A 25,234-nucleotide genomic window follows, 5' to 3' on the forward strand; every position below is an offset into this window, starting at 1 on the left:
ACGGTGGACACGTTTTTTAAACCAAGTGACACGTGCTGCGTGTAGAAGTTTATATTGAGGATTACAAGTCCTTATTTACAAGAATAACGGGTAAAATAGCCATTGTAAGTTACACATTTCTTCCCATTGATAAGCATGTGCGAAACTAGTTTATATACCTACATACCACTTGAAAGTGTAGAAAAAAAGCCCCCAAAACACAGAAATCATGAAAGAAATTTATTATAACTGCTTTACTAGTGTGAAACTGGCAGAATGAAATATATATATATATATATATATATATATATATGACAAATTCATCTCATTTCACTCATAAGTCAATAAAAAAAACTGAAAGACAAGAGCTCAGTTGTAGACCCACCTTTATTCCTATCGTTATTTACAAAGATTCTGAGGGGGTTAACTCAGAATTCTACATAAAAGGAAAATATAAGATTTTTTTAAACGTAAAATTTAACCAGGTAAAAAACTATAATTACTCAAGAAAACCTCATAGTAAATATAGATGAAGTTTTTAAAATTCGTAACATGAAAGAATGTAGTCTCTATATATATGTATATATTATATATACGTAATGCTGGACTAACAAATAGATTAAAATGAAAGTACACAAAAATATAGAAAATCGAGGTTTGAAATGCTGATGGTGTTTTGGTTTGAATTCCGTTTCCTTTTGCACCGCCCATCGTTCATACGACAACCGGATATCCGTCCAACTCTACAGAGAGTAAGAATGGGTGAGAATAAGGGAAGGGAAAGGAAGAAAGACAAAAGCAGAGAGAGGGGGCAGTAAAGAGAGGATGATAATACCAAAGAGGGAGAATGAGACAATACGAGAGGGTGTGAAAGAGAGAGAGTAAGAGGAGAGCGTAGTGACATCACATGTAATCAACAAAACCAAATATCCTGACATGTCGTGGCTACCTTCAACGCTGTCATGTTTCTCGCCTGTCGGGAGCTATTGTTGCTTCCACTGGTCTTAATGTTTACTTCTATTCAAAATCTCATTATAGAATCCTTTTTTTTTTTAAAGTAGTTCACTGTATTTGTGTATGCTTCATCTCTTAGCCTGTATAGATATACTTCTGTAATTGTATTTCTAATCCGCGCTCTCTCCATATTATAATTTCAACCCTGGACACTCTGACCACAACGCTGCTGTGATTTCACAAATCATTATCTTTACCTCATTAATACAACAAACTCATTTCTGCAGCATATTCAATCAATTTTGTAGAAGTTCTCATACAATCACTAACACATTCAAAGTATTACAAAACACATCAGTTTATATAACGAGTGAAAAAGATACTGCTTATGTTACTCTATATATTTTACACGTTCAGTTCAGCTGGTTGACATTTCTTTTATTTCATGGAATTAATACCATTGTATACCTATTAAAATGGTGGAAATATAATTATTACGGTAAGTTTGGTGAATGTTATAAAATATATTGTGCTTTATTATATAAATATATAAGAAAAAGAACCTGGAAGCTGACATCCACTTTAAGAGGTATTTATATCCTTGAAATAATATATAAGTAGCTGAAGCTTCTTGACCGTGTGTTTCTAATTATTTGAACAGGCAGAAAGATGATTGAAAATCCTTGTGCTTCTAATAATTATATTTTACTTTTGTGTATTGAGTGCTTTTCTGGTCCGTTTGTAAACAAACGTTCACCACCAACCCAGTGTGTGTATCTATCTATCTATCCATCCATATCTATCTATGTATCTATCTATCTATCCATCTCTATGTATCTATCTATCTATCTATCCATCTCTATGTATCTATCTATCTATCTATCTATCTATCTATCCATCTCTATGTATCTATCTATCTATCCATCTCTATGTATCTATCTATCTATGTATCTATCTATCTATCTATCCATCTCTATGTATCTATCTATCTATCTATCTATCTATCCATCTCTATGTATCTATCTATCTATCTATCTATCTATCCATCTCTATGTATCTATCTATCTATCTATCTAAAATTGTGTTATGTTTATGCGAGTGGTCAATGTCTGAATTATGTATATTTGTTAATATAACGTGTGTGTGTATATATGTATGTGTATAGCTTTTTTGCTGTTTTTTTTAAAGTGTGTTGAACACTTTTTGTGTGATAAGTTTCTTAAAAATATGTTGCATGCCTTTCACATAAAATGTGACTTAATAGTTTTTGCTTGCCACAATATTTAGTTGTTTTCTTTTGGAATAATAGGATATTGCAAAAACAGAATAAGTCTTTCACTAAAATGTTTGCAGATTTTCGTTTATGTATGGTATTCAAAATAAATTTTGTGTGTATTCATGTTTCGGTATTTACTTTACAAGATTATCTTATGTTAACATTCGTTGAAGTTCTTTTAAATTGTCCTTAATTACTTTTGGTAACTAGGATATTTCGGCGGAGGTCAAGAATACGCGATCTGACATGTTAACAGTTAGTTTGGGGTTATTTAACCCTTAGCTAACGCAGCTCGGTATTCAGGCCTCTGTGTTGAGTATTTCACCCGTGACCATCCTGTTTTTATCTCCGAAGTAGTTTGTCTTAGATTACATTAATTAAAGGTGAAATTTGATATCTCTATAAGATATGAACAAGATTTGGCTGCTATTTATAACGGTTCAGGTGAATAGGTAGAGGCCTCCTCGTAGGCTCGTGCACTTTTGAGTTGTGAAGACATCCTTATAAAAATGTAAAGCACGAAAAATAATCGTAAATAATAAAGAATTTTAAAAAATTGATGGCAGTTGATTGTAATGTTGAAAAGAAAAGCGAGTAACTGAGATTTCGTTTCATATTCTTGATGAAATGAAAGCGTTTGTATTTCCCAATGAATCTATCAGAAATATTTATTGAAAGTTGATGGAATTCTATTGTTAACTTCCCATCATTGTAAATTTATGAGTGTTATCAAAACAATATTTCTCTTCACAGTCTCTCTCTCTCTCTCTCTCTCTCTCAATATGGGCGTTTATTAGTTTAACGTTAGCATATGCTTATCTTAGCAATATTTCAATAACGGCTATGACTAAGAAGCTAATTTTTAGATTTTATTGGTTTACAATGAATACAGACTGTTTTCAGGATAATTATATTGTCTCTTGCACCCCTTACTCCGTCAAACACCTTATAAAGATATACACATAGGCATTCGTTACTGCCTGGGAAAGAAACAGAATATATTTTATGTAATCTCTGAATCAGAAGGAATGCTAATGATGAGGCTTAAACTTATTAACCCATTTGAATTATGTTATCTTTTAGAAGAATGGTAATGGTACACGTGTGTGTAGCAGTGGTGTGTGGTTATCATCATAGTGTGTGCACTGAGCTATCTAGTACTCAACCTGACTCTGGTCTAACTATCCCCTCTCCCCAAATAAAAATAAAAAGTCTTTTTTTATAAATAACACAGATTGCAAATAGAATTGTCATGCAGAAACTGAGCTTTAGGTTATGCATACATTTAAAAAATAACGGAAGCACTAAAATATTTTTCCAAGATGGTATTCCAGCATGGCCACAGTCCAATTCCTGAACCAAGTAAAAAAGAAAAAGAATAATTCACTTGTAATTCCTTGATTATATCACACACTGAGCCTCTTTGCTTCAATTGCATTAGTGCATTTTTTTTATTCTGTAATTTTCATTGATGAAGAAACAGAGGCTACTTTAGTCAAGGAAATCATAAAACTGGGTGAGCATTTCAACACAACTTTCCAAGCTAAACTATTCCAGTTGGTTACTATAAACAACAGCTGATAATTGTTACATCAACAGCCCCCAAACTTCACACTTAATCTTTATATCTGAGTATCTCTGCTGGGTGGTTGGTGTTAGGAAGGGCATCCAGCTGTAAAAACTACCAAAACAGACACACAAGTCTGATGCATACTCTTGCCCGGTCAGCACCTGTCCAACTATCAACCCATGTCAGTATAGAAGGCAGATGTTAAACGATGATGATGGTGTATCCATATTAAATTAGAAAACAGATCATACAGCAAGAAAATCACTTTGCTTCAACTTAACTGCAATGACTGGAACAGGTAAAAGAATAAAAAGAAAAGAATGGGTCTCCCCATAAAAATTAAAAAAACTGAGATGTGCTGGTGGATTGTCACTGACCCCTTCGGTCAGTTGTGATAGTTGTTGTTGTTGGCACGACGTCGAGGGTTCCAGTTGATCCGATCAACGGAACAGCCTGCTCGTGAAATTAACGTGCAAGTGGCTGAGCACTCCACAGACACGTGTACCCTTAACGTAGTTCTCGGGGATATTCAGCGTGACACAATGTGACAAGGCTGGCCCTTTGAAAATACAGGTACAACAGAAACAGGAAGAGAAAGTTGTGGTGAAAGGGTACAGCAGGGTTCACCACCATCCCCTGCCGGAGCCTCATGGAGCTTTAGGTGTTTTCGCTCAATAAACACTCACAACGCCCAGTCTGGAAATCGAAACCGCGATCCTATGACCGCGAGTACGCTGCCCTAACCACAGGATGAATAGAACCCAAAACATAAGTGTGTGTATAGTAAAGGCACAGGGTCTCGTGGTTAGGGCGTTGCATTCACAGTTGCAAGATAATGGTTTCATTTCCTAGACTGGCAGTGCATTGTGTTCTTAAGCGAAACACTTCATTTCACATTGCTCCAGTCTACTCAGCTGTAACCCTGCAACAGACAGGCATCTTATTCAAAGGGGAATGTTGGCCTGCCCAGTTGGATGGCATCATTCAAAAGCTACTACAACACAAAGATGTGCATTGTGACTAGCGGTGTATAACAACATCTGGTAGTCTGGTTGATACAGTGCTACATTATTTTTAATCAGCAACAGTTAAAAAGTGACCCAAGGGCTAGGAGTTTGGTGCCTGATACTTTATTTTGTCACTGTCCCATTTTCTGCTAGTGCCAGGGCATGATGCAACTAGGTGAGCAGTGCTATCTAAAAATTACTACCACAATATAAACAGAATTAGAGCCTTCATTGTAATCCATGATTATGGTATTGAGTAAGCTTATTTATGGTAGTATGTCCGTCTTTGGTGGATATACAGCACGCCCAGAAACACGTCCCTGGTGTGTAGTCAATTTATCTAGCTATCTCAGTTATTTACTAATTATTGATTATGAAAACAGTAATAACAGAGAATGCGAAGATGGCTCTGATTAATTTGAATTTTGTTGTTGCTGTTTAACATCTGATTGAGCAGACCTGTAATCAAAGATGTTCCAACCAATATCATTTTGTCTTGATTTAAAGTGTATAAGGGGCTGCATTTTCCATTGTATTTTCAAAACATTAAAATATTATGAACTACTTGTTGTTGTTGATTAACCCCCATCTCAACCCAGATTATATAAACCTCTGATCAAAGGTATTCCATCTGTCTTTCTCTCAGAGAGTTGGATTGGATTTGAGGGTATTTGACTGCTATTTCTAACAGATCGATTGTTCACATAAAAAGCTTCCTCTTCAGCCCGAGCATTAGGAAAAGATATTTAGTTCCTGTTGTTTTTTTAGCCCTGAGTTGTTGTTTACCCCTCATAAAAGGCATTTCAGTCATGATCATTTTTAGTGGTATTTGGCATACCATTATTCAAACTAATGGTTAAAATGGACAGTTCGAGGGAAACTTGGTTAATATTTCTGATATGTTGAGTAATCCTGGTTCATTTTATTATAACTGATGTGACTCGTATCCTTTTTAGCTATAGGAAGTTAATATTTGAATTCTGTTCAAGTTTTACATTCAGATTACTTGAATGCTGTTTGCATTTAAAGTACTCATGAACTTAAATTCAACAAAATGTTGAACATAAACTGTTGTATGCTATAAAATGTAGATGTTAATAGAAAGATATCTTTTACACACTACAATTTACAAGGTTTTTTTTCTCTATTTAATATCTTAAATACAAATTACAACTGTTCTTTTTTTATATATGTTTTCCTCTGTTTATGTCAACTGATTTAAAAATAACTTTAGATAAACAAGTGTAGGCACAAAGTTTAAATGAAATGTATTTGAGCAAAACCGTATTGGTGTTTTCAATTTTATTAGTTACAGGAAAGAGGATAGTGGTCATAAACTTTATTACTCCTCTTAGTTTAAAGTGTCTGATGTTTTGTTAGAAAATCTGTAGGTCAGCATCTACAGCAAAGACAAGGAAGGCATTCCAGTTTTCTGTAAGAATGTCTAGAGTGAGATCTGGGAGATGAGATAGAAGTGGAGGTAGGTGGTTTGTGGTTTTCAAGTTTAGAGTAGTAGAGGCTAGTGTAGTAACAATAGATGGTAGAGAGAAGAAACAGCTTATCTGCGAGTCAGTGTGTGTAATTAAGTTGGTGAGCAGCTTTTTTAATATATATATATATATATATAGAGAGAGAGAGAGAGAGAGAGAGAGAGAATATAAAGAAAGTCAGGAGGTATGAGATGAATGCTTATTTCACTAGTAGATATTCATAACACCTCATGAAATAATCTTCACTGATTTGATTTACTGGATTTCAACTGCATAGAACTCTACATTACACTCCTATGTGGTTTGTTGCCCGGTCTACCATAGGAGCTTTTTTGTGATTACCACTGGATTAGATAAATCTATATATTGTGTATTAAATTTGTGTGTGTGCGTATGGCACAATCCTCTTGCTTGCCAGCTCCTGTCAAACCCATGCCAGCATGGAAAATGGACATTAAATGATGATAGTTTTGTTGTTTTATTGTTGCATGGATCATGTGGGATTTGTTGATGAATTGTCTTTCCTGTCACCGACCCTCACCTGTTTCCCAGCCAAGGTAATATTTCCCCATGACCAGACAAGTTTTCATAAAAGATTGGAAACAAAAGACACTGCTTGTATGGTGGTGATGTCCATTTACATCTATCATGTGAAGTGAAGGCCAGTAGACAGTAAAACATATGGCTTAGTCAGGAAGAAAAACAGTTTCTTTAATTTTTGCAGGTTCTGTATGATTGGTGTGACTGATACAGCTAATGTTCATCTTGATTGGGCAGGAAAGGAACTTCTCAGAAGGAGCAGAGACTGTTGTGATAGCAATAGATTAGACAAGGTGAGGAGACGAGGATGACTGTAGGTTAGAAATTCTATGTTAGCAAGAGGATTATTGCTAATCTGTTAGATAGCCTTCTTTTTGGATGCAGTATAGACAATTGGTATGTTTTCATAGTATAGTCCCAGATATGGGAGCTGTATAACATTGTGAGTCTTACTAAGCTTTGAAAGAGGTGTCAGCAGCTGATCAAAGTTGAAGAATATGTTCTGACCTTAATGAAGCAATTTTTACTATTATATTTGTAGGGTTGTTTGGAAAGTTTGTTTTTGCCCTTTATCCAATCTAAATAACCTTATAGGGATGCTTTCTAGGATGTTTGTGTGTGCGTGTGTGTGTGCAAAGCAGCAGCTATTGTTGTATATTGATCATGGGAGAGTGGGGTGCAAGAGTATTACATGGAGTATTTCTGGGAAAAGATTTTTGTTGCTGTTTAGTCCCAGCTCAGCTGTCATTGTATTTTTCTAAGATGGTGGGTGAGATTTGAAAGTTTAGCTGCTATTTTTAGCAGTTTGAGTTATAGATGCTACCTTCACTCTCTTAGTGAAAAGTAAAATGTGAGTGTATATTGTTAGAAGTCACTGTGAGAAGATCTTAATTTACTGGAGGAAAAGCCTAGGGACATAACTGAACGATGTATGCACGACAGTTGATACAGGATGAGTTGCAGGTATCCCCATCCGAACATTTTGTGATGGATCAGACAGGCAGTGCATGAAATAAGGGAGTGATAGTCTATATGCAAGCAACTTTGCCAAGATGTTCTCACGACTGCTCCTGTAATTGATTTTGTTGATTTTTAAGGGCAAAATTGACTGCTGCTAAGTGGTGTGGTTGAGCAAGTCCCACTCTCACTCTGAAACTGTATATGTAGTTGCTGAAGAGAGAGAGAGAAAGAAACATGGTGATAAAGAGGTGGTTGTTTGCAGTGGTTTCCAACACCTTTGATAAGCTGGAAGTGTTGGTTGTTTTCTTCTTGGGAATAAGACTGCAATGTGATTTAATATTGTGATAAATCTTCATAGAAAGAAACAGATTGAAGAGGAGTGTAGTGAGGCTTGGAGATAACCTCTAGCACCTAGTTTGAACATAATGGAAAGGACACTCAGCATAATGAATAAACATGAATATTTGCCCACTTTATGATGTGTATGTGTGAAGTTTGAAGCAAATGAAGTGGCTTTATCGGCAGATATATTTACAAGGCCATCTTTGTTGAGGAGTGGCAGATAGGAGGGAGTTTGTTGGCTGAGTGATATAGTAAAGCATTTTCTGCTTTTCCTGATGGTCCTAGCAATGCTATGCATTAAAGCTTCATGTTTTCTTGATGGTCTTCTTGCAGGTGTTTTAGGTAGCACTAATTCAATTGAAAGCATGAGATGAAACTTTCCTTTTGTAATGGAGGGTGAAATGAAATAGAAAAATATAAAGTGTATGAAAAGCCTGTTGTGATGTTTAGGATACTTCATCGGTTGATATTAGTTAACTGAGCTAAGGGAATGAGTTTGCTAGGAACAAAGGTTGTGATTGATGCAACAAATAATAAAAATTATATTTGATCATTGAGTTAGAAGTACAGTTCACAAGGACATCTTTGAAGCTCTTACTTCCTTAAACTGAGAAGCTCATACCTACTGAAACTGACATTAGCAAGTTAGAGATTTTTTTCTTGTTTCTTCTTATTTCATAAGGCTTTCTTTGACTGTTTATCCTGTAAAATATGCTGTTGTATGTAACTGAAATTTGGAAGATATGGCCTATTCAAACAAGAATATGTAACCAACTGTTGGAGGATGTGAGATTAGACTTAGAATGTTGAAGTCAAGTACTAAATAACAAAAAATGACAGTAAGTGGAGTCATTTTTGTATAGCAGGCCTGACTATCCCTTGTCAGCATATCAAACTGAATCATTAAGATGATTACATTTGAATAAATAAACGTGTAAATGATAGACACATATGACTAGCTGTTGAAACTAATGCTGCTTTATATATATATATATATATATATATATATATATATATATATATATATATAGAGAGAGAGAGAGAGAGAGAGAGAGAGAGAGAGAGAGAGAGAGAGAGAGAGAGAGAGAGAGAGAGAGAGAGAGAATATGAGGGGTTGAGTTCACTTGTGATCAAAACGAATAGGTACACTAAGTGCTATAATTGGTTGTCCATTCGGTTCCAAGTTCACAACTGGGGCTGGATCTAGGGATCCACATTAGGGTTCCATTATAGCAGGTATATATATTAGAGGAAAAAGCAAGACCCAGGCAGAACAAGTATCTCAAGTCATTTAGAATAATTTAATTAGGGTAAGGTGAATTTTGAAGTCTTACAACCATTTCTGGGATAACCCAAGTGGTAGGTTAGCATCTCCACACACTGGTTATTCCATCATTAGAGACAAGGTATGAATGTTTTAGACGGAAAAATTACAGTTTACAAAGAATAAAATATATTCACAGTTTATAAGGAATAAAATAGAAGAATAAAAAGTAAAGGTAGAATACAGGTGGGAGAATAATGTTCACAACTCCTCTTTTTCCAGGGGATATCCATATCCTCTGGATATTCGTTATAAAGTGTGAATATATTTTATTCCTTGTAAACTAAATTTTCCCTGTCTAAAATATTCATACCTTGTCTCTGATGATGGAATACCCAGTGCATGGACATGCTAGTCCACCACTTGGGTTATCCCATAAATGGCTGTAAGACTTCAAATTCACCTTACCCTAATTAAATTATTCCAAATAACCTGAGATACTCATTCTGCCTCAGTTTTGTTTTTTCCTATAATATATATTTATCTATCTATCTATATATATATATGTATATATATATATATATATATATATATATATATAAATTTAAGGAATGGAGTGAACGCATGTTATTACTGCATACTTTATTCTGACATATGTTTCGAAGAATTACAATTTATGCGATCCATAGGAATCGTCGATGTTAAAAATGTAAACTTCTCCTCAGGGAAATGTATGTGAGTGTGAGTTTTGATGTGGGTGTCTATATAAATATGCATATTTGAACTTATTGGAGGAAATGTAGGTCTGTTTGTGTATATATATGTGCATACACATAAGTATAAGTGTTTATATACATTCATCTTAATATTTTCATAGAAACACAGTATTAACCCCATTTATAATGCCTTTTTATTACATAACATTCCTTTCCCAAAAAATTTTTTTATTGTATTTATATCATCCCATCTACTCCAAAATCTATACTCTGAATTTTCCTTCCCTCTCTCTCTCCCTTTTTTTTTTCTTTTCTCTTCCTTCCTTTCTTGTCCTAAGTACTATCTGGTAGCGTCCACATCTCTAACGGTTTTTTCAAATGAATTACGTTATAACCTTATCCAACTGTAGTTCTCATACTCGGTCATAATGTCTTACGTTTAAGATGATTCCTATACATTTCCCTGAGGAGAAGTTTACATTTTTAACATCGACGATTCCTATGGATCGCATAAATTGTAATTCTTTGAAACATATGTCGGAATAAAGTATGCAGTTATAACATGCGTTCACTCCATTCCTTAAATTTATATATATTCAAATACCCAAAATATCAAGGAGTTTCTGCCTCAAAAACAGGAATTACACCACAGTTATTTTGTGATCTTTGCTACCCTGGTTTCTATTAACCCATTTATTCTATCCGAATTATTATTAATTAGGATAAAATAAATACATATAATTAAATATATATATATATATATATATATATATATATATATATATATATATATATATATATATGTCAGGTACAAGGCCAGCAGTTTTTAAGGATGAGGTTTAAGTTGATACCATCAATCCCACTATTTGACTCTTGCTGTTTTTCATTGATGCTGAATGAATGAATGAATGAAAGATAAACTCATCTTGGGCAGGACTTGAACTTAGAATGTAAAAAGCCAGAACAAAGTTCTACCAATTCTCTGAGGAGTTCACCAGCTCAGCACCCTTTTGTTTAGTATATGTTGCTATGCCTCAATTAGATGCATAACAATATATAAACCTACATCAGAGATCACAAGTTTCCAATGTATAGTTCCAATGGAAATACTAGGAAACAATCAGCTGTGTGTATTTATTTACTGAAGTATTTAAAGTTCGTTTTCGATTTAAGGATGCAAATGAAATTTTTTTTTTTTTTTTCCCTAATGTACTATTTGTTTATTGAATACATTAACTTAAATAATGAGTTCACATTGTTGCTAAATTCATATCAGCTGGTGTGCATTGATGCCGTCGAGAGGTAGGCTCCAAAACGGTGCACATTCTCTCCTGATGACCCCATACACTTGCTGGCTTCCAATATGTGGAGTTCTCAACTGTTAGCACTTGCATGTGCAGGTTGTTTGCTAAACATCTTTGTTTTTTAAAAAAATTTTGAAGAATCTTAAAAGTAATGGTTTATATTGATAGCTGTTATTTTATCACTGATCATCATCATCATCGTTTAACGTCCGCTTTCCATGCTAGCATAGGTTGGACGATTTGACTGAGGACTCGTGCAACCGGATGGCTACACCAGGCTCCAATCTAATATGGCAGAGTTTCTACAGCTGGATGCCCTTCCTAACGCCAACCACTCAGAGAGTGTAGTGGGTGCTTTTACGTGTCACCTGCACGAAAACGGCCACACTCGAAATGGTGTCTTTTATGTGCCACCCGCACAAGAGCCAGTCCAGGGGCACTGGCAACGATCTCGCTCGAAAACCCTACAAGGCCAGTCAGGCGGTACTGGCAACGGTCACGCTCAGGATGGTACATCTCATGTGCCACCCGCACAAGAGCCAGTCCAGGGGCCCTGGCAACGATCTCACTTGGCTTGCCGGGTCTTCTCACGCACAGCACATTTGTCATTCATTAGAAAGTGGCACATATTTACACGAATTTACACTTTTGCATCCACTTCATGGTAATGGTTTACACATAAACAAAAGCAATTAGCATATTTTTCAATAGCAATTGGGTCATTGCATTGTACAAATGTCACACATATGAATTGTTATTATTCTAGAGCTATTAGATAGCATGGCATTAATTGATATCAATTTGGTATAGTTTTCCATTATCACTATTGATAATTGCAAGAAACATTCATGTAATTATGAGTGCTTAAGTTTTTTTTGCATAGTATTTAGTTAATAATCAAATTGATATTATATACAAAATATTTATTTAACACTAGAAGTTCCGGATACGTTTTTGTTATTTAGAAGGACCAAGGAGTCACTCCTAACCTCTTAAAATATTTTTTTTTCCATATAATCCTTAATCCTTCAGCATTTAAACTGGTCATATCCGGCCCAAATATGTCGCCTGTTTTATGTTCAAACTGCCCAGATCAAACTGCCGTCACCCCTATCCTACAATATCATTCTAAATATAGACAATAACATCATCAAGATCTCAAATTTATGAGATGATACATGACTAATTCAAAACAATATGAATAAATAAGCTTTACATTCAACAGTAATTTGAACACTAAAGGGTTAAAGATTTTTCTTTTTTACCATGGGATTGTTATCCTTCAATTCTACCTTATTGTTTTACAGTTTGCTGTCATTTGGCATTATAATTCATTACTACTTAAATTCAAGGAAGCAGCTTGCATTCATGAAAAAAATCCCACATGAAATTTATTCTGACTGCATGGTGTAAACATTCTGACTTCTCAAAATCAATAAAAAATCTGCTCAAGGCATTTACTGTTCATGTGCATTTGATGCACTTTTTACTAGTTCAATTCTGACTCTTATGTGAGTGCAACAGCATGCTTTATTGAATGTCTTACAAATGAAGTGAGACTTATTCCTACACTTGTCCATCTGGCAATGTTACTGTTGTTTTAGGAGGGGGCCAGTTATGGAATGTCTGTCCTCCTCATTTTCTCGCAGTCATTCTGATTTCCAGAAACTATCTTAGGAAGAGGTGCAATAGGTTATATTGTTATAGAATTGCCAGAAGCATAGTTTGAAATATGCTTCATAATTACATTTTCTATAAGTGACTCTACACAGGCATTCATCTTAGGGGCCATTTTTAACTGCATGGTTTTTCTAGATAGGTGTGCAAATCTTAGAAAAACTGCATGAAATATCAAATAATAAAATTCATCAAAGGAACAGTTCCAAAAGTCAGGAAAGCCCCACTTGCTAACTTTTGTGTGCTTATGTATGCTTTGTGTGTTGAAAATTGAAATGGATCAAAAATGACTGCTTGGTATTCTAATGTTGATAGTGAAGAATAATAAATATTTGATGATTTAAACAAAAATGCTGTCTTGTACAAAGCTCTTTCTGCCTACTCTTGTACAAATGTTACCTTTAGAAGTTTTGTTTGTAATATATCAAACAAGGTTTTTTTTTTATTTCAGCCTTTGCTGTTATTTACATAATAAGCACGCATGGCTGTGATTAAGAAGTTTGCTTCCTTGTCACAAAGTTTCAGGTTTAATTCTACTGTATAGCATTTTTGTTGAGTGTCTTTTACTGTAGCTCTGGGATAACCACAGCCTTGTGAGTGGATTTCGTAGATGGAAACTGAAAGAAGCCCATCATATGTATGTTGTATGTTTGTATCTCCTTGTCTTGACATTGTGTGATAGTTATAAATGAGTATCCCTGTGATACAAGTAGCACCATTCATTTCCAGTCTTCTACAAAAACATGTCTGACTATGGGGAAATATACCTTGCTTGGAAACAGGAAGGGCATCCAGCCATAGAAGTTCTGCCTCAATAAACTCTGTCCAACCCATGCAAGCACAGAGAAGTGGATGTTCTGATGGTGAATGTAATTTGATGCAAAGCCTTTCCATCCTTAGCCACTCTCAAGATCTATTTCTGTTGTTCAACCCCTCTCATTGTTTCAAACACTGCCTCCTGGCTTATGATGTTACTTTAGTGTAGTCTACTCTGTTGCAAACATTTAAACTATGTCTTTGTTCTGAGAATAAGTTCCTTCTTCCACCAGTCTTGAAGGCCATGTAAAAAGTCATGAGCAGCACCTTTCTTTCTTTGATTAAAATATAAAAGCCCTGGAAGAATTGAACTTCATAATCTTTCATCCACCTTGTGCCAGTTTTTGCTCAGTCCCAAATTGCCTCTAGTTGAGCAGACCTGTGATCAAAAGGCATTCTATTGCTGAAGCACTTGGAATTAACAGAAAAAACTCCCTCATGGAATGTTTAAAATCTATAAACAAAATAGTTCACTCAGACTAGCTTTACCCATTATGATCCAGTTATTAAGATAGTGGAGTACAGATTGAAAAAAAAAAATCTAGATATTATTTCTAGTAGGTTTTCTCACTGCCACAATACATAAATCCAGTGGTATCAAAGCATTTCACAACACTTTAGATATTTCTGTTGCTAATATTATCTATCTTCATGTGTGTAAGCATGGTTGTGTGGCTAAGAGGCTTGCTTCCCAACTGTGCAGCACCTTGGGTGTCTTCTACTATAGACCCATGCAGACAGAATCTGAAAGAAGCCCACTGTATATAGGTATTTGTGTATGTGTTTATGTTTACCCTTGTCTTGATATAACATGATGGTTGTAGATTAGTATGTTGTTCATTTCCAGTCCTTCATGCAAAACAAATCTGACCATGAGAAGATATTACTTTGCTTAGAAAAAGGTGAGGGTTGGCAACAGGAAGGGCATTGGGCCATAGAAAATTTGCCTCAAATTTCATTTGACCCGTGCAAGCATGAGAAAGTGGATGTCAGATGTTGATGAATATGTCATGCCTACAGACAGCCATCATGGACAGGTGCAGGTTGACAAGAAGGGTATCTGGTCCTAGAAAATATGTCTCAACAAATTCTGTCTGAACTGTGCAAACATGGAATAATTGATCTTAAATGATTACAACCTTTTTTTTTTTTTTTTTGTACATATTATGTTAGAGGCTTCTGTTGAAAAATGTTTTTGAAAACCAAACAATCTGTTTTACTCAGGTCTCATATTTGAAAGCAATGAATCAAAATGTTTTGAATATTGTTGAAAGGTTTTCATGTTTCACATGCTAACTGAGCATGTTAAGACAAGTGTTTTTACAGTTAAGTGTTTTTTTGCTTATCTCAAGTTGTTAGACAATTTATCTCCCTCAATGGCCTGATATAGTTGACTCTGACAAAGTTTAAACTTTGATAGTATTGGAGTAGAATCTTAACCACATGACTATTCACTCCCTATTTCTATTTATTTATATAAAATGGAATATATATATATATATATATATATATATATATATATATGTAAATACACACACAAGCACATATGTATATTTATATTCATGTATGTGTATATATGTATGCATAAATGTGTGTGTGTATATGTCATGTGGAGGGGTAGTAGTGTATCAACAAACTTAACTGGAGTAATTAATACTGCAATCAATAAAGATGTTTTCATTAATACAAAATCCAAACTTCTTTTTGGAAGGCTGCAACCCACCCACATGCACACACACACACAGTGTCCCCATTCTAAATATTTTAACTTGATACATTTGTAAATTAAGCACATATGTGCTTACCAAAGTTTTTCCCTAAGAAAGCAGACATTAACTGTTAAAATAGTTTAAAAATAAAATTAAAAAACGCTGTATATTTTTGTAATTTTACTTGAGTCTTCTGAGAATCACTAAATATACTTTTTTATGTTAATAGAATGTTTTGGTATGTAAATAACAAGAATATTTTGAGATTGTGTTATCTCCTTATTACTTGGGCTGAAACCATTATTCATATACTGATGATATTTCACTATTCTCAACCTCATATATGAATATATAATGGTAATATTTTATTACTTGAAGATTGCCATTAGTGTTTAATTTCTCTGGTGTTGATCTAACACAGTGGATTTTCTTTGTGTTCAGTTTTTAATCATCATGATCATCGTTTTAGCGTCCACTTTTCCATATTTGCATAGGTCACTTGGAGTTTATTGAGAGGGGTTTTCTTTCGTCGGGTGCCCTTCCAGTCATGAATTGTCATTTGTTTTGAGGCAAATTTAATTTCCCCATTCTCAGACATGTTCTAGTTGAATATTGCAAGTGAATGACACTGCTTGTATGACAGTGACACTCATTTTACAACTATCACATGATGTTGAGATGAGGAGACACAAACATACTCACAAGATCGTTGCCAGTGCCCCTGGACTGGCTCTTGTGCAGGTGACACATGAAATGTTTCGAGCGAGATCGTTGCCGGTGCCCCTTAACTGGCTCTTGTGCGGGGCTGTCGTAGGATTTTCGAGCAAGATCGTTGCCAGTGCCCCTAGACTGGCTCATGTGCAGGCGACACATGAAATGTTTCGAGCGAGATCGTTGCCGGTGCCCCTGGGCTGGCTCATGTGCGGGTGACACATGAGGTTTTTCAAGCGAGATCGTTGCCGGTGCCCCTGGACTGGCTCATGTGCGGGCGACACATGAAATCTTTCGAGTGGGATCGTTGCTGGTGCCCCTGGACTGGCTCATGTGCGGGCGACACATGAAATCTTTCGGGCGGGATCGTTGCCAGTGCACCTGGACTGGCTCATGTGCGGGCGACACAAGAAACCTTTCGAGCGAGATCGTTGCCGGTGCCCCTGGGCTGGCTCTTGTGCGGGTGACACATGAGGTTTTTCGAGCGAGATCATTGCCAGTGCCCCTGGACTGGCTCATGTGCGGGCGACACATGAAATCTTTCGGGCGGGATCGTTGCCGGTGCCCCAGGACTGGGTCTTGTGCGGGGCCGTCGTAGGATTTTCGAGCGAGATCGTTGCCAGTGCCCCTGGGCTGGCTCATGTGCGGGCAACACATGAAATCTTTCGAGCGAGATCGTTGCCGGTGCCCCTGGACTGGCTCTTGTGTGGGTGACACATGAGGTTTTTCGAGCGAGATGAGCATGGCCGTTGCCAGTACCGCCTGACTGGCCTTCGTGCGGGTGACACGTAAAAGCACCCACTACACTCTCTGAGTGGTTGGCGTTAGGAAGGGCATCCAGCTGTAGAAACTCTGCCAAATCAGAATGGAGCCTGGTGTAGCCATCTGGTTTCACCAGTCCTCAGTCAAATCGTCCAACCCATGCTAGCATGGAAAGCGGATGTTAAACGACGACGACGATACGATGGGCTTCTTTCAGTTTCTATCTACCAAATCCATTCACAAGGCTTTGGTCAGTATGGGGGCTATAGTTGAAGACACTTGCCTAAGGTGCTATACAGAGGTTCTGAATCTGGAACCATGTGGTTAGGAAGCTAACTTCTTACCAGCCATTCCTGTGCCTCTTATTATTTGAAAATTGACTTTAATATTTAATTTCTCTCATGTTGGATGAGTATAATGGACTTTTTCCAGTTTGCTTTCTGTTTAAGCTTTGCTTAATATTCATGAAATAATGTTTGCTTTGATGTATGAGAAAGGACAATTGGTCTTTATTGAGGAAAATGCTTTATACTTTTATTGTTGCTGTAGGGCTCCTTTGTTTCTCTTCTCTTGCATCATTTCTAAAGTATTACTCTGTAGGATGGGTCATTCAACTTAAAAGATGTTGACACTGGAAATTTAAAAGATAATGATGATATTGTTATAGGTGCAGGCATGGGTGTGTGGTAAGAAGTTTACTTCCCAATCACATGATTCTTGTTCAATCCTACTGCATAGCAACTTTGTGCAGGTGTATTCTGCTATACCCCCAGGCTGACCAAAGCCTTGCAAATGAATTCGATAGACAGGAACTGAAAGATGTCCATTGTGTATAAATATATATGTTTGTGTTTGTGTGTCACTTTTTCCTTGCTTCGATATGGCATGATAGTTGTGAACAAATGACATCATCATGCAAACATTGTTCTTCATTCCTAGCATTCCATGTAAACATATCTGGTTATGAGGAAATATCTTACTTGTAAACAAGTGACAGTCAGCAACAGGAAGGATATCTGGCTGTAGAAAATCCATCTCAGAAATGTCCATCTGACCTAGTGTAATAAGACGCTTCCTTCCCAACCACATGGTTCCAGGTTCAGTCCCACTATGTGACACCTTGGGCAAGTGTCTTCTACTATAATCTCAGGCTGACCAAATCTTTGAGAGGGATTTGGTAGATGGAAACTGAAGGAAGCCCATCATATGTGTGTATATATATCTGTGTGTGAATATATCTATGTGTGTGTTTTGTGTCTGTGTTTGTTCCCCATCTTTTGACAACTAGTGTTGGTGTGTTTACATCCCTTTAATTTCGCAGTTTAGCAAAAGAGACCAATAGATTAAGTACCAGGTTTAAAAAAAACCCAGTATTGATGTCAATTTGTTCAACTAAGATTCTTCAAGCTGGTGCCCCAGCATGGCTGCAGTCACATAACTGAAACAAGTGTAAAGACAAAAGATAAACTCAATTCTCCTTTGGACATGTTTTACACCATCCTTTCTTGAGTTATCCCAAGGCATTCTGGTGGATGGCACCTATTTGAAAAATACTGATTTAATTATTTAATCTAATACCAAATTTTCTTGTTGAAGGGAATTCATTTTATATTATCGGCTGCTTTTGAATCTCTCATGCGTTATTAATTAATTCACTGCTTCATCTGAAAAATTAGCATCAGTTTCACTTGAGTGACTTGCATTAAGAGCACTCAACTATAAAGATACACATTATGTAAATATGTGAATTGGCAGAATAAACCATTAAGGAAATTTGTGGTTAACAAAAAATAAATATATATATATATATATATATATATATATATATATATATATATATATATATATATGAGGAGATGCTGGAAAATTCCTGGCTTTAAGGGTATTGTGAAAGGCCTGGGTTGGAGGCACAACCTTCCAAGTTCTTTTACTGGGCTCAGAAAAATTTGAAGGACCACTGCAATAAATGTGTGAATCTGAGAGGGGATTATGTTAAATAACATCATAATTAAGTGATCCTTCTGTGTTTTCTTTTACCCAAAGCAAGGAACTTTTCAGCACTCCCTCATAGATGCTGGCATGGTTATATGGTTAAGAAACTTGCTTTGCAACTGCATGGCTTCTAGCTCTGTGCCAACTGCCATGAGAGAAAATTTGGTGGACATAAGCTATGATGATGATGATGTTGATTTTACATACACACACACACACACACACATACACACACACACATTCATGTGTCTGTGTTTTTTCTCTCCACATCACTTGACAAGTGTTGGTTTATTTACATCCCATGACCTTGTGGTTTGGCAAAAGAGTTTGATAGAATGAGTACCAAACTTAAAAAAAAAAAAGTACTTGGGTTGATTTGTTCAACTGAAACATTTCAATACAGTGCCCCAACATGGCCGCAGCCCAATGGCTGAAACAGATAAAAGAAAGATAGCTCTATATTAATCAGTTATTACAATTTAGAATGTAGTTTGTGTCTTACAGTAAAACGTCCTAGAAATTTTGATAAATTGTCATATTTTAGTTAGGTTTGGTTTGATGACTTGTGCTCTTCAGGACTTTACTTTTCATCATGGAATCTGTTTAATGAAGTAAATCTGGACAATATTCGTCTTCCATAAGAAGAAAATCCATCATATGCAGTGTCCTGTTTATTTTTATCTCTTAATGAACTGGCTTTTGTTGTTATAAACTATTACTAAGTCTCCTTAAATCCAAGTGTTGTGGTTTAGTCCCAGGTTATCCCTAATCAGCAGAACTGTAATCAAAGGCATTACAGTAATGGCCATCTCACCTTCTTTTTGCAAAATGGTAGGGTGTTTTTAAAAGAGACATGACTAACATTTCTAGCAAGTTGAAACACTACCTAGAGGCTTCCTCATTGGCTTGTGAATTTCATTTTTAAATTCAGAGCAAATCTAATTTACTAACTCAGGCCAGGCTTTTCTTTCAGCTGTAGTTTGTTGTTCACTCTGTATTAGCCTGCCTATTCTCCCAATAATTGTAAATATAATGGAAATCTAGACTTCAGCTTCAGAAGTGTTGCTCTATTTACTTATTCATAATTAATATATTCAGTCTATCAAAACTGATAACTATAGGTTAGTCAGCTTCAATCTTTTTTGTGTCATCACTTTTTGATCTCTCTCTGTAGTTGGTCTTAGAAAGTTTATAACACAGTACAGCTGCTTTGCTCACATGTGGCCAGACAGACATGTATAAAAAGTAGGTGTTAGCTGAACGAGTAATTTAGGTTGTTTGTTTGAAACTATTTTAACAATAACATAAGTTTTTTTTTTTTAATGCGTTTCACATTTAACTTGCTTATTGCTGTGTAGTTAGGGAGTTTGCTTCCTAGCCACATGGTTTGCAGTTCATTGCATGGCACCTTGGGCAATTGTCTTCTATTACATTCCTGGGCCAACCAAAGCTGTGTGAGTGATTTGTTTGATAGAAACTGAAAGGCGGCGAGCTGGCAGAAACGTTAGTACGCCGGGCGAAATGCTTAGTGGTATTTCGTCTGTCGTTACGTTCTGAGTTCAAATTCCGCCAAGGTCGACTTTACCTTTCATCCTTTCAGGGTCGATAAATTAAGTACCAGTTACGCACTGGGGTCGATATAATCGACTTAACCCCTTTGTCTTGTTCGTCCCCTCTATGTTTAATCAATTTAATCAATCGTCCCCTCTATGTTTAGCTCCTTGTGGGCAATAAAGAAATAAGAAACTGAAAGAAGCCCATTGTAGGTGCAAGCATAGCTGTTTGATTAAGAAGTTTGCTTTACTATCAAGTGGTTTCAGGTTCAGTCCCACTACATGGCACTTTGGGCTATTGTCTTCTACTATAGCCTTGGGCCAACTAATGCCTTGTGAGTGAAATTGGTAGACAGCAGCTACATGGAAGCTCATACATGTATATGTTTGTGCTTGTCTCCCACCCTCCCCACTTGATAGTTGGTATTGGTTTGTTTACATCCCCATCACTTAGCAGTTTAACAAAAGAGGCCTATAGAACAAGTATCACACTTTAAAAATAATACTGGGGTCAATTTGTTCACCTTAACCATTTAAGGTGGTGCCCTAGCATAGCTGCTGTCCAGTGACTGTGTATGTGCTTGTCTCCTTGTCTTGACATTGCACAGTAGTTGTAAACAAACATTACTATCATACAAGCTGCGGTGTTCATTTCTAATCTTCCATAGAAGCATGTTAGGGTTGGTAACAAGAAGGACGTCTGGTTGTAGAAAATCAGCTTCATCAACTTCCACTTGACCCATGCAATCATGGAAAAGTGAGCAGGAATGACTGTGTGGTAAGTAGCTTCCTTACCAACCACATGGTTCTGGGTTCATTCCCACTGCGTGGCACCTTGGGCAAGTGTCTTCTACTATAGTTTTGGGCCGACCAAAGCCTTGTGAATGGATTTGGTAGACGGAAAACTGAAAGAAGCCTGTCGTATATATGTATACATATATATGTGTGTGTGTCTGTGTTTGTTCCCCCAACGTCGCTTGACAACCGATGCTGGTGTGTTTACGTCCCCGTAACTTAGCGGTTCGGCAAAAGAGACCGATAGAATAAGTACTGGGCTTACAAAGAATAAGTCCTTGGGTCGATTTGCTCGACTAAAGGCGGTGCTCCAGCATGGCCACAGTCAAATGACTGAAACAAGTAAAAGAGTATTAAATGATGATGATGATGAATTTTAGACAACCTTATCTGCATATATCTAACTGTCATTATATAAAGGCAAAATGTATGCATTCATCTGTACTAATGGTTCTCAATCATTTTTTACCCATTGACTCCTTTAATTACTATTTTATTCTGGTGACCCCCTCCATAGCCATTCAATGTCTAAAAACTTGTTTTATAGATAATTCTATCAAAACTCCTATTTTGCTTTTCATACATTAACTTGTGTAGGTTGTACCATGTAAAACAGAGAAAGAAACTGAGCTGTTTCTTGCAATAAATACAGCTAAAGCAAAACTTTTCATGAACCTTTAAAATACTACTGTGGATCCCCAGTTTACTATTTTACTCATGTAGACCCACCAGAATCTTATATGGACTACTAGGGATCATGTGGACCTTGGTTGAGAACCACTGATCTAAACGTATAAGGTTGTCTAAAATTCCATTGTCGAAACATTTAATTACATTAAAGTTTTTTCAATGTCTTACCTTGATTCTTTTTCTGTAGTGGACATTTTTATACATCATTAACTATAATCAGAATTATTATGACTTGCTAAGTTTGAAATGGCCAAAAATAAAGTTTATATAGAGGTGATTTCATAGCCCGTGAATCAAATTTGTTGTTGGTATTTCAGTATGTTTCTGTCTTTGGATAGAACTTGTTATTTTTGAATTGTCTCAGTTAACCTGTCTGTCAAAATAGGTTTCTGGTCATTTGGGAATTTTCACTCTGAAGACCAAGTTCCACAAGTCATATTAGTTCACTCTGCCATTGGATTTGATTATGAAAGCTGGTGAATGTATCAGCTACAATGAATTCCTCTCGCATGGAATTTACTGAAGTTTGCTTTCACCCTTTTGATACCAACTCACCTGAGGCTGCCCCTGGTTCTACGATACATACTTTTTGTTTTAAAGTGATCTAATTGTAAACCTATGGAAATTTCACATTCAAATTATGATCCAAACACCAGTTTAATAATGATAATTATTTTACTAAACTCCTCATTGATTTGAAAAATTACAAATACAAAAGTAGTATATTTCAGTAAAAATATAGCAAAAGGATTAATCAGAATTTACTGAAATATTTTTAAATAACACCATTGTCTATATTTAATAAATTTAAGATTTGAACTTGCTTTCATCTTTTGTACTCATTTTCATTCCCCTAATATCCTTTCATCATTTTGTTTTTTACATAAGCACCTAGTTATACTCTGTAACAGGGTTGGTATTAGGAAGGGCATCCAGCTGTAGAAACCAAGCCAAAACAAACTATGGACCCAGGTGCAGCCCCTTAGCCTTGACAGTTCCTGTTAAGTTGTCCAGCCCATGCCAGCATGGAAAACAGACGTTAAATGTTGCTGCTGCTAATAATGATCCTATGAAGTTATTTGGAATCCTAACATAAATCAATATTCTGTTATATACATCTTAATAAAAATTAGAAGTAGATTTCATGTTTATTGATAAAAGGCAATTGAATAATAGTTATAATTACTAAACACATGATATTACACTAACATCTCAGAATTGATTAATTACTCTATCACGTATATGTTAGATCTGTTATTTCTAAATTAAATTAAATCAATATATGAATTATTTTGTATAAAACATAGATTATATTAACTTTTTCTTTTACATCACTATATAGTAGATAATAGAATTATATTAGTTAATATTTTAGTGTTTTTAACTGATGCAGCTATGTGTGTAATTACTATACTTTATTGACATTCTCTGAGTTTCTACTTAGTCAGTCAGCAGAAAATTAATGCTCTAATGTATCAGACCTAATTTCCAAAAATATTTCTTCAAATAACCCAAGTTTTGTAAGCAGCCTCCAAAGCCTAACACGACACATTGCAAGGCTCCTTGATTTCTTTTATTAACAAGTGTCTTAATTTTTAATTTTATTTACTTTTTCTCACATAATGTGACCGAGGTTGTTTGTAAGCTTTCTTCTTTAAGGTAAAGGCATGTCAGACAAAAATTATTTCCAATCCCACTTCACTAGTATTAATATAAATTTTCAGAATAAATGACTCAGTGCCACACCCTTTAACAGCTTCAGTTTGTGTCCTATTTCTTTTTTCCTTCTGCGTTTTATTGTTGTTGGATATGCTTAGCAAATCTCTGGTGTTGAAATACCCTTGATACAAGGTGCTGTAGTCTGATCGAAGATTAATGGTACATTTTCTTATTAGGTTGCTGCATTTATCCTTGTAATTTTTGTTCTGTCTCTTAGAATAATAATTGTGTGAAGGAAGTTGATTTTTAGGAACCACATACTTGTTGATTCCAATGTGGTGTTTATATTGAAGACAAATTGGAAATAATGCATAAAACTCGTTATACCTCAAGTCTATCCTGATCAGAGGCATTCCAGAATTGACTAGCCTGTCATTTTTTATATCTATAATTACATTTTGAGTGTAAGACAGTAGGATGTGACTTGAGGGAGATTTTGTTGCTATCTCTAGCATATTGAATGACTAATGAGGTTCCTTTATTGACTCATAAATTGTTAGTACTTATAGATGTAATCAGGCCTGGTTATATTTGAATCGTTAGCCAAACATTGTAACTAATACTTAATTTAGTATTAACTTATAATGCAAGGAGTATTAAAAAGCTGACTATAAAAATCATGCAGTGAAGAAAAAACAGTTTTAATCAATGACTAATTGAATTCTTTTGACAACCAGTGGGCAAAACTGGTTTTAATCTTGTGATTTCACCAGCAAAACAAAAATTTCACCATACTGGCCAAAGTAGTGATGGGAGAATTGCTTTGTAAGTGTATGAAATTGTACACTGGCTGGAATAGAAATGAATGGATTGTCAGCTCCACTTATAAAACTCTTATCATAAGTTATTTCATAGGCATTTATATACATATGGCTCCTTAACTCCAATTGATAAGCAATGGATAAGCTTTCATATTATCAAACATCTACACATTTGTGGCAAAAGGGAAGGAAGTGTTTTGATCTAAGCCAATATATATATATATATATATATATATATATATATATATATATATATATATATATATATATATATGCACTTATACCTTCATGTATATACACATACTCACACATATTTATAAGTTCATCATCATTTGATGGTTGTTTTCCATGGGTTGGATGGTTTGGCAGGAGCTGACCAGTTGAAGAGTTGCAGCAGGCTCTATTTGTCTGTTTTGGCATGCTCTCTATGGCTGGATGCACTTTCTAACATCAACCACTTTACAATGTGTACTGGGTGCTTTTTATGTGGTACCAGCACAGGTGCTTTTTTACACGACACCAATATAGGTGCTGTTTACATGGTACCAGCACAGGTGCTTGTATATGGCACCAGTCCAGGTACTTTTTATGACACATTAGCACCAGTGGGGTTGCCAAGTAATTTGCATGTCAAAGACCACTTAACT

At 35.7% G+C, this 25,234-nt stretch overlaps 1 protein-coding gene across 20 annotated transcripts in view; it reads left to right on the forward strand.

Annotated features, from left to right (window-relative positions):
• The first annotated feature begins 888 nt into the window (after window positions 1-888).
• The window catches only part of LOC106884379 (protein DOP1A), a 141,172-nt gene continuing 116,826 nt past the window's right edge, over window positions 889-25,234 (forward strand). For all 20 annotated transcript variants that reach the window (XR_016242158.1, XR_016242160.1, XR_016242161.1 and 17 more), the window contains exon 1: window positions 889-1,432. The gene's annotated coding sequence lies outside the window, so the exon portion shown is untranslated. The remainder of the gene's footprint in view (window positions 1,433-25,234) is intronic.

Source organism: Octopus bimaculoides, chromosome 1 (genome assembly GCF_046866305.1).
Source record: "Octopus bimaculoides isolate indiv1 chromosome 1, ASM4686630v1, whole genome shotgun sequence".
In the NCBI taxonomy this organism is placed as follows: Eukaryota; Metazoa; Mollusca; class Cephalopoda; order Octopoda; family Octopodidae; genus Octopus; species Octopus bimaculoides.